The following is a 9,332-nucleotide window of genomic DNA, read 5'->3' as shown; positions in this document are numbered from 1 at the left end:
ATACATTATCCTGGTGCTGCATTAGACAGGGTTCATATATCCCTGACTGTTCATTACATACATATCCTTGCTCTGTTAACTGGCACAAATCTATATTCCTTGTCTTATTTTGAGAATCTATGTGTGTTCCTTTCATTTCCGGCATCCAATATTGTCCTAATAATGTCACCGGATCAATCATTACCATTGGCATAACAATAAATTTGCATAATAGAGTAGGATTTTTCACATTAAATGCTATTAGTCTTCCTGCACACCATTTAGGTGTACACTCAGTATACTCAGGCTGTAACAATAACCACGTATCATTTCTCTTTCCTATGGGCAGAATGTCTGTCCATTGCCTAACATGACTACTAAACAATTTATTCTTAAAATTATTCATCTGTTCTTGTTGCCACATCGTTTTAAGCGTACATACTGTCCAATTTACAAAAGTTGATACATTCTGTAATGTTCTATATTCGGTTAGCATACTTTCATTAAAAACATTTAGAAACAGTTCATCTATAGCTAACCCTTTTTGCTGTAAGTCAAAGGTAGTAGGTAACCATGACACACCTATCCTTAATGCAGTAGATGTGTCATCTCCCACTGAGTTTAATTTGTTCATAACTGTTTCTAACTGTATACCATTCAATACTCCTAATCCCGTTCCTACCCCTCCTAATAGCGTGTCATACCATTCTCTTTTTTGTCTATGACAGCTGGGGGATTCAGGGAAGGAAATATTGAAGTGTACATTCTTTTTCTGCTGTTGGGTTACAGCACTCTTACAAGTGTGTGGGATTCTTTCCAGACTTTGTACTGTTGTATGTGGCTTAAAACTATCTCTTAAAATTGTTATCAAGAATACAAAATATATTCTATTTCTTATTTCGCTATTATTCATACATAATATCATCCCATCAGTTTCTTTTATTACAATTGTAGAGTTGAGCCTCTCCTTGTTGCATCTTTCATAAGTCTTATTTATCATTTCGTTTCTATTTTTACTGGTTGTATATTTCTGTAGATACTGTAAATCTGGTTCATAACAACAAAGCAACAGCCCCGGCGTCTCTTCTTGTATGCTAATGTTGGCTGTTTTGTCTATGTGAAGGTACACAGTCCCTCCATGTGGTCCTTTTTTCCAAGTCCCTTCGGTTGTAGTCACATTTGTAGTATAACACGGGGCATTGGCCTTACAGGTGTAGTTACCCTGCTTTCTATCCACTGTGGCATTCGCCCACCCTGTCCTGAACTGTTCCAGTGATTCTGTACTGATTACGTGTACAGGAGTAGCAGTTCTGCCTTTTTGTATAAGAGCACACGCAACAACCGCCGCAACAACCGCAAAGATCTTCATTCTTCTGGCTGAAGAACCTTTTTACAATGACTGGCGTCAATCCAGCTTGCCTTTCCTTCGAGCTTCACTGAGGTGCTTGTTGTGAGTAGGACTTGAAACGGTCCGTCAAATCTTGGGTCTAGACTTTTCCTCACGTGTCTCTTAACGACCACCCAATCTCCCGGTTCTAACTTATGCGTCCCTTCAACTGAATCAGGATCTGGAATGGAAACAAAGACTTGTGCATGCACCTTGGTCAATTGTTTGTTCAGCGTTGATACATAATCTGTTAGTCTACCATACTGCATTTGGAGCACCTGTGGAAAATAACATCCTAATCTGGGAGCCGATCCAAATAAGATCTCATATGGGCTGAGACCTGTTCTTTTTGTTGTAGTGTATCTTACTGAGAACAAGGCTAATGGTAGACACTCGGTCCATGGTTTCCCGGTTTCTACCATTGCTTTTTGGATTTTCAATTTGAGAGTCCCATTTAGTCTCTCAACCTTCCCACTGCTCTGTGGATGGTATGGTGTATGTAGGGCTTGACTTATGCCTAGAGCTGACAACACATGGTTCATGATTTCACCCGTAAAATGAGTTCCTCTGTCGCTCTCGATCACCTCTGGAACTCCATATCTGCACACCACCTCGTTGATCAGTTTCTTTGCTGTGGCTACGGCTGTAGCTTTGGTTACTGGAAATGCTTCTGGCCATCCTGAAAAGAGATCAATACAAACAAGCACATACTCATAGGTACCGACTTTTGGTAATTGAATATAGTCTATCTGTAGTCTCTGGAATGGGTAAATTGACTTTGGGGTGTGTTTTTGTGGCACTTTCACTGTTCTCCCCACGTTATTGGTGGCACATACCATACACCCTTGTACAAACTTACTCGCTACAGTGCTAAACCCTGGAGCATAACAGGTTTTGTTAACCAAGTCCATCATTGCTGTTTTTGACTGGTGTGTCTGTCCATGCGTTACCTGTGCCATCATAGGGAACATTGTTTGTGGCAGACACAGCTTATTTTGTTGTTGCCATAGTCCATCCGCTCTCAGGGTAGCTCCCTGATTCTGCCATCTAGTCTGCCATCTTCTTCTTTGGATATTTGGTTTTGCAGATTTTGTAGTATTGTGGGGCTGATGTTGACCACGGAGTCTTCAGGATGTTGGTACATCATAACTGTTACTGGACCTACTGGCTTTAAGGCTGCTGCTTTTGCGGCTTGGTCTGCCAAAGCATTTCCTTTTGTCTCTGGTGAACTCACCTTAGTGTGAGCTTTAATTTTTACTACTGCTACTTCTGTGGGTAACATCAGGGTCTCCATCAAGTATTTTACAAAGTCTGCATTCTTTACAGGTGTACCTGCAGAGGTCAAAAATTGTCTTGCCCTCCATATGGGGCCATAGTCATGTGCAATGCCAAAAGCATATCGAGAGTCAGTGTATATATTTGCTGTATTTCCTTCTGCATGTTGGCATGCTGCTGCCAGGGCCTTAAGCTCCGCTTCTTGTGCTGAGCGGGACGCTGGTAAGGAGGCTGCTTCTAGGACTACATCTTCGGTGGTTACTGCATATCCTGTAAGAAAAGATCCTTCTACAAAATACCTTGAACCATCCACAAAGAGTATTAGGTCTGGGTTTTGGAGTGGGGTATCTTTTACATGTGCAAACCCCACTGTTTCCTGGGCCATAAGGGCCATACAATCATGTTCATCAGTTTCAGGCAAAAATTGTGACCATACTTTACCTACGTCTTCTCCCCCTTGCTCCAAAGGCAGTAAGGTAGCTGGGTTCAATGTAGTACAGCGGTGTAAAGTAACCTGCTCAGGAAGAAGAAGTGCACAGGTTAATCTCAAATGTCTTGCTGTTGACAAGTGCTTCGGCTGTACTTGGGTAAGAATAGCAGTAATATCATGTGGTGCAAAAACTTGGACTGGAAATGCCAGGACCAAATCTGAGGCCTTGTTTAACATTGAATTTACAGCAATGATAGCTCTCACACATGATGGGGAACCTCGGGCCACAGGGTCTAGTCTAGCTGAATAATATGCTACCGGGCGCTGCTGTGGTCCATGACTTTGTGTGAGAACTGCAGTGGCATGTCCATTTTGTTCAGTACAGTACAACCTGAAGGGTTTGTCATAGTCTGGAGTACCAAGGGCTGGAGCTGTTTGTACTACTAATTTAAGGCTATGAAAATTCTCTTCAGCTTCTGGGGTGAGTCCGAATGGCTGACTTTTTAGGCAATCATACAGGGGCTGCATGAGGATCGATGCTGATCTGATCCAGGGCCTGCAATAGGATACAAGACCCAGGAATGTCCTGAGGGTGTTTAATGACGTGGGCAATGGCAATAGAGTAATGGCTTGAACCCTATCAGGAGTAAGGTGTCGTGTGCCTTGAGCCACACAATGTCCCAAAAATACCACTTGTGTGCAACAAAACTGCAACTTGTCTTTTGATGCTTTGCAGCCATGGTTAGCTAGGAACGTGAGGAGTGACACAGAAGCCTCTGCGCACTCTGGTTGGGAGGGACAGCAAAGGAGTAGATCATCAACATACTGCAATCCTCTCTTTTTGCATTGTCCTTCCTGTTTTGCTCTTTTTGCTCCTCTTCGTCTTGCTGCCCCACATGCAAAACAAGTATCCCTCCATGCTTGATTCTGCTGACCACACACTCTACACGTCCATCCCCCTGGTCCCTGCGTCGTGACTACCCCATACCCCGGTGGGCTACTTGCTTTTTCCTGGATTTTCATTATAGCAATCATAATAAAACTTTTTCTTACATTCTGTTTCCATGCATCCCCCTCGCGTTACTTCCTCTGACACCTTCTCCCATGCTTCTGCTTTCCCCTGTAACTTTTTATCTTTCAACCATCCACGTTTTGTGTCACAACATTCATTCCATTTTTCCGGATCTAATCTTCCCGCTTTTCCCATTCCACATGCCTTCATTAACTGATTCGTTCCTTTTGTCACATCCTTTCCCTCTCTTTCCGCCACTACCTGTTTGGCTGTCAGTCCTTGTGGGTGCTCATCTCGTAATAGGGACACCAAGTTCCCCATTGTTGCCTAGTTATAAGTGGTCGCCTATGGGCAGACCCTAAGTTATGTAGGGGGTAATTTTCCTGATAGGTGAATTCCTTTCTCACCTATTTGAGACAGTTACTTATACCCTCGAAACTTCTTTTTAAAGAGGGTAACCAAGTTTCCCATCTTGTGACTGTAAGTGGTGGCCTTAGGCACACCCGTATTTTGTTACAGATTTTAGCTACTGACAGATGAATTCTATTCTCATCTATTTTAGACAGTTTCTAGTTTCCATACTTACTTATTTTGTTACAGATTTTAGCTACTGACAGATGAATTCTATTCTCATCTATTTTAGACAGTTTCTAGTTTCGGTACTTACTTTCTACTCTGGCCAGAGAATCTTCCTTTTACAGTCCTTTTATAACTAGCTTACTTTCTTCGTCTGAGACACCACTCGAGTACGTGCCCTCCGCACCATTAGAGTAATATGACAAATATTCCTAATCCAAATAACAAGGCAAACGTAAAATCAAGCTGTTCATTTGACATGCCGGTTTATCGGACTGCAGAAAATTCTGGAATTTTGAGCTGAAAATCAGCGCATGATAATCCCCGCAAGTACTCCAATCGTGTACACACGTTCTCGGTATTTTGCCGGATTATCGGACTGCACAAAATTTTCGATTTCCGGGCTAAAATTTAGCCTATCATAATCCCCATAGTCACCTGAAGCATGTACACATGTTTCTGGTAATTTGCCGGATTATCGGAATTTTTTTCCAAAAACAATTTCCTTATTCTAAAATGCATTTGTGACACAAAACTGGGTTTCTACAACATTCATACAAATACTGCCATAGAGATCAGGCACTTTATCCTGAGGGTAGGATTTATTTTAGACTTGACCAGATTTTTACACTAAAAATACCCTCATGTGGCCCCTCTATTCCTTAGGAGTACTACCGGGAAGGTGACCTACCAGACAGGAAGGTGCAGAGCAGAGTTTGTAAGAATTAAGTCTTCTTACCTTGCTGCAGCAGTGGTCTGCACGTTCCTTCGTCCGGGAGGTCGCCATTCAAGTCCCGGGAGATCCCCTGGGTGGGGTGCCGTCCTTCTGGTCAAGTCCCTGTTCGGGCGCCAATTTCTGTGATCGCAATGGGGTCACTTTACGCCTTGATCTCCATGCAGGTTCAAATCGATAGGTAGGACGAGCTGCTCGGAGAAGTAACAGATACACTGAGACGTTTCTCAAGGTAAAATACTTCTAATTTATTGAACTACAAACGTTCATACTTATAGCATCAGACGAACAAAGAACATTCCATAACATATTAGTCATCTGTATATTCAAGCCTTACATCTTCCTTTCCCATAAAGCTCATTGGTGGAGCACCAGGTATTCCCTTATGTTTCCTTTATGCTTAGGGGGGTGGTCAAGTGATTGACCACCATCTGTTTGCAATTTTCAAGGGACGGCAGAGCATCTGCAAACTATTTCTTCTCTTAATCTTTCTAAAATACCCATTATATTGTAACACATGTTCTCCTTTATAACATTTCACTCCTTATGGTCCCAAATACATTATATATGTATATTTATACCATAACAGGAGTAACGGCCGTTTCGGCCATCCACCCGACACATACAGGAGCTGTGACGGCTGATGTCTCGTACAGCAGCTGTAACAGCTCCTACAGCGGGGACCGATCGCTGTGTCCCCGCGCTGATTAACCCCTTAAAAGCTGCATTCAATAGAGATCGCTGCTTTTTAGGGGTTAAGCTGCCATCGCCGGCCTGCTACACGATAGCGGCCGGCGATGGTGACTATGGCAACCAGACACCAAACAATGGAGTCCGGTTATGCCATCGACGGAAGCCTAGTGGGTCCTGACAAAGTCAGGACCCACTATGCTTGCTATCAGTGAGTAGCTGACAGCTCTAATACACTGTACTATGCATGTAGTGCAGTGTATTAGAATTGCGATCAGGGCCTCCTGCCCTCAAGTCCCCTAGTGGGACAAAGTAATACAGTAAAAAAAAAAGTAAAAAAAAGATGTGTAAAAATAAGAAAATAAAAGTAAGTAAAAATCCCTCTTTTTACCTTATCAGTCCTTTATTATTAATAAAAATATATAAATAAACTATACATAATTGGTATCACCGTGTCCGTAACGGCCTGAACTACAAAATTATTTCATTATTTATCCCGCACGGTGAACGCCGTAAAAGAAAATAATAATAAACCATACCAGAAACACAATTGTTTGGTCACTTCACCTCCCAAAAAATGGAATAAAAAGAGAGAAAAAAGTCGCATGTACCTAAAAATTTAACTTATCGAAACTACAGTTCGTTACGCAAAAAATAAGTCCTCGTACGGCTTTATTGATGGAAAAATAAAAAAGTTCTGGCTCTTAGAATAAGGTAACACAAAAAGTGAATGATTTTTTACAAAACGTATTTTATTGTGCAAACGCCATAAGACATAAAAAAAACTATAAACATATGGTATCGCCGTAATCGTATCGCCCCGCAGAATGCAAGTTAAAAAGGCGTATTGTTGGTCACTAAGGGGTTAATGGAGCTGTACGCACATGTATGCAGTGAGCACACCCGCTAATAGTCGGCCATAGCGAAGAGACTGCTGAATAAACAACCTGCGACTAGAGACATGCTGGGCGTTATAGTACCACATAGCAGCAGACCACTACTGAACGTCATTACCGGAAAGAGCGCGTCCTGTCAGCGGAGCACACGACACACGAGAAAACCGCCTCTCCTCTCGGGTAATACATCACGCCGGTCCTGCAGGTGTCGCTGTCCACGGCCGCTTGGTCTCACGTTTTTTCCTCGCTTTGAATCTAAACATCCGACCACGTCCAGTCCGCTCTCTGCTGTTACTTAGGAAACGGGGCGGAACCTATAGATGGCCAATAGCTGCTGGCCATTTTTTCTTTATCCAATAAACTTTATTGTACAGAACAATTTAGACAACCTAAAGCTGCTGCTCGCTGGCGTTCGCCACCGGGGTGCTTAGGGTGGCAGGAGGTCCTGCCCGTCTTATCAGAGTTGTCCTTGAATTAAATGGAGAAGATGTTTTGGAATATTGGGCAGGGGCATAGCTGGGGGGGAAACAGTTATGAAAAATGTGGGAACCCCACATCGATTTTTCCAATTATTATTTATTTTATTTTTTAGATCGACGTGGGCCCCTCCCCCCCACATTTTTATAGCCAGCCAGATACAACAGAGCAGCAGCCGAGCATTACCAGGGTGGGAAGGGCCACTGTTTTTGTACTTTACCAGCCTGCGGCCGCCCCGGTGCCGGCCATCACTACAGATGGTGTCCGCCTGCCGGGACCTCCGCCAATCAGCTGTATTGGAAGGGGTGCAGAGATAGTGAAAGCACTGCTTCCCCTTCATTCCCGTCACTTCTGAATCGCCGTCACACCGCAGTGAGAGCGCTGCACCCCCTTCAAAACAGCTGATTGGCGGGAGTCCCGGCAGGCGGACCCCGACCCATCAGCTATTGATAGCCTATCCTGGGGATAGGCCAAACATTTTTAGGGACTGGACAACCCAGGCCCCAGCAGGCAGTAATAGTATACTTACCCTCCTCTTCAGCTCCGACCGCAGCGGAGGTCCTGACTCCATCCAGAGTCGGGATTTTGCGCACAGCGATGCGACATCATGACGTGAAGAGACGCCAGGATCTCCCCTGCGCACGGAACAAGGAGGATAAGTATATTGTCAGTTACTATAGTAACAGGGGCCCGTGTAGTTTATTTCACAGGCCCCAGGAGGTACTATAGTAACATTTTATAGACGTGCGGGAGGCCGCGGGAAATTGCGACCACTGCGACCCCTACAGTTATGCCACTGTATGGAGAAATGACTATACAAGGGATAAGATTTATTTGCTAATAGTGGACTGCCCCTTTAAGGGGATTAGTGACTGCTATACTGTATAAAAGGGCGTCTGTTATTCAGGGACTTTGCTGGTTACTCAGAAAGGGGCGTGTGAAACGTTTTCAGCTAAAAAGAGAGCCTTGGTGGACTATTCCTTTAAAGAGGCTCTGTCACCACATTATAAGTGGTCTATCTTGTACATGATGTGATCGGCGCTGTAATGTAGATTGCAGCAGTTTTTTATTTAGAAAAACAATCATTTTTGACGGCGTTATGACCTATTTTAGCTTTATGCTAATGAGTTTCTCAATGGACAACTGGGTGTGTTTTACTATATGACCAAGTGGGCGTTGTGGAGAGAAGTGTATGACGCTGACCAATCAGTGACCAATCAGCGTCATACACTTCTCTCCATTCATTTACACAGCACATCTTGATCTTACTAGATCTCTATGTGCAGACACATACACACACTAATGTTATGTTAAGGATCTGCCAGGCACAGCGTCTGTACCCACGCCCATAGGTAATCAGCCTGCACCTGCTTCTATGTCTGTGAGACTGACTCCATCTTCCACCACTCAGGATGGCAGGCTTAGGAGTGGGAGAGCCTATCATAGCCTGGCCAGCCGGAGCTAGCTCCCGCCCTCTGTCTATTTATACCTGCCTTTCCTGTTCCTCCTTGCTTGTGATTTTTGTTTTGTTTCCTGGCCCTGCTGCAGCTTCTTTATCCATTTGACCCTGCTTCATATCGACCCTGGCTTACTGACTACTCTCCTGCTCTGCGTTTGGTACCTCGTACACTCCTGGTTTGACTGGGCTTGTTCACTACTCTTCTGCTCTGCATTTGGTACCTCGTACACTCCTGGTTTGACTCGGCTCGTTCACCACTCTTGTTGCTCGCGGTGTTGCCGTGGGCAACTGCCCCTTTTCCCTTGCTTCTGTGTACCCTTGTCTGTTTGTCTGTCGGGCACTTATTGAGCGTAGGGACCGTCGCCCAGTTGTACCCCGTCGCCTAGGGCGGGTCGTTGCAAGTAGGCAGGGACTGAGT

The sequence above is a fragment of the Rhinoderma darwinii genome (assembly GCF_050947455.1).
Source record: "Rhinoderma darwinii isolate aRhiDar2 chromosome 4 unlocalized genomic scaffold, aRhiDar2.hap1 SUPER_4_unloc_7, whole genome shotgun sequence".
In the NCBI taxonomy this organism is placed as follows: domain Eukaryota; kingdom Metazoa; phylum Chordata; class Amphibia; order Anura; family Rhinodermatidae; genus Rhinoderma; species Rhinoderma darwinii.
The sequence above is the reverse complement of the archived record's forward strand: the minus strand, read 5'-3'. Positions refer to the sequence as shown.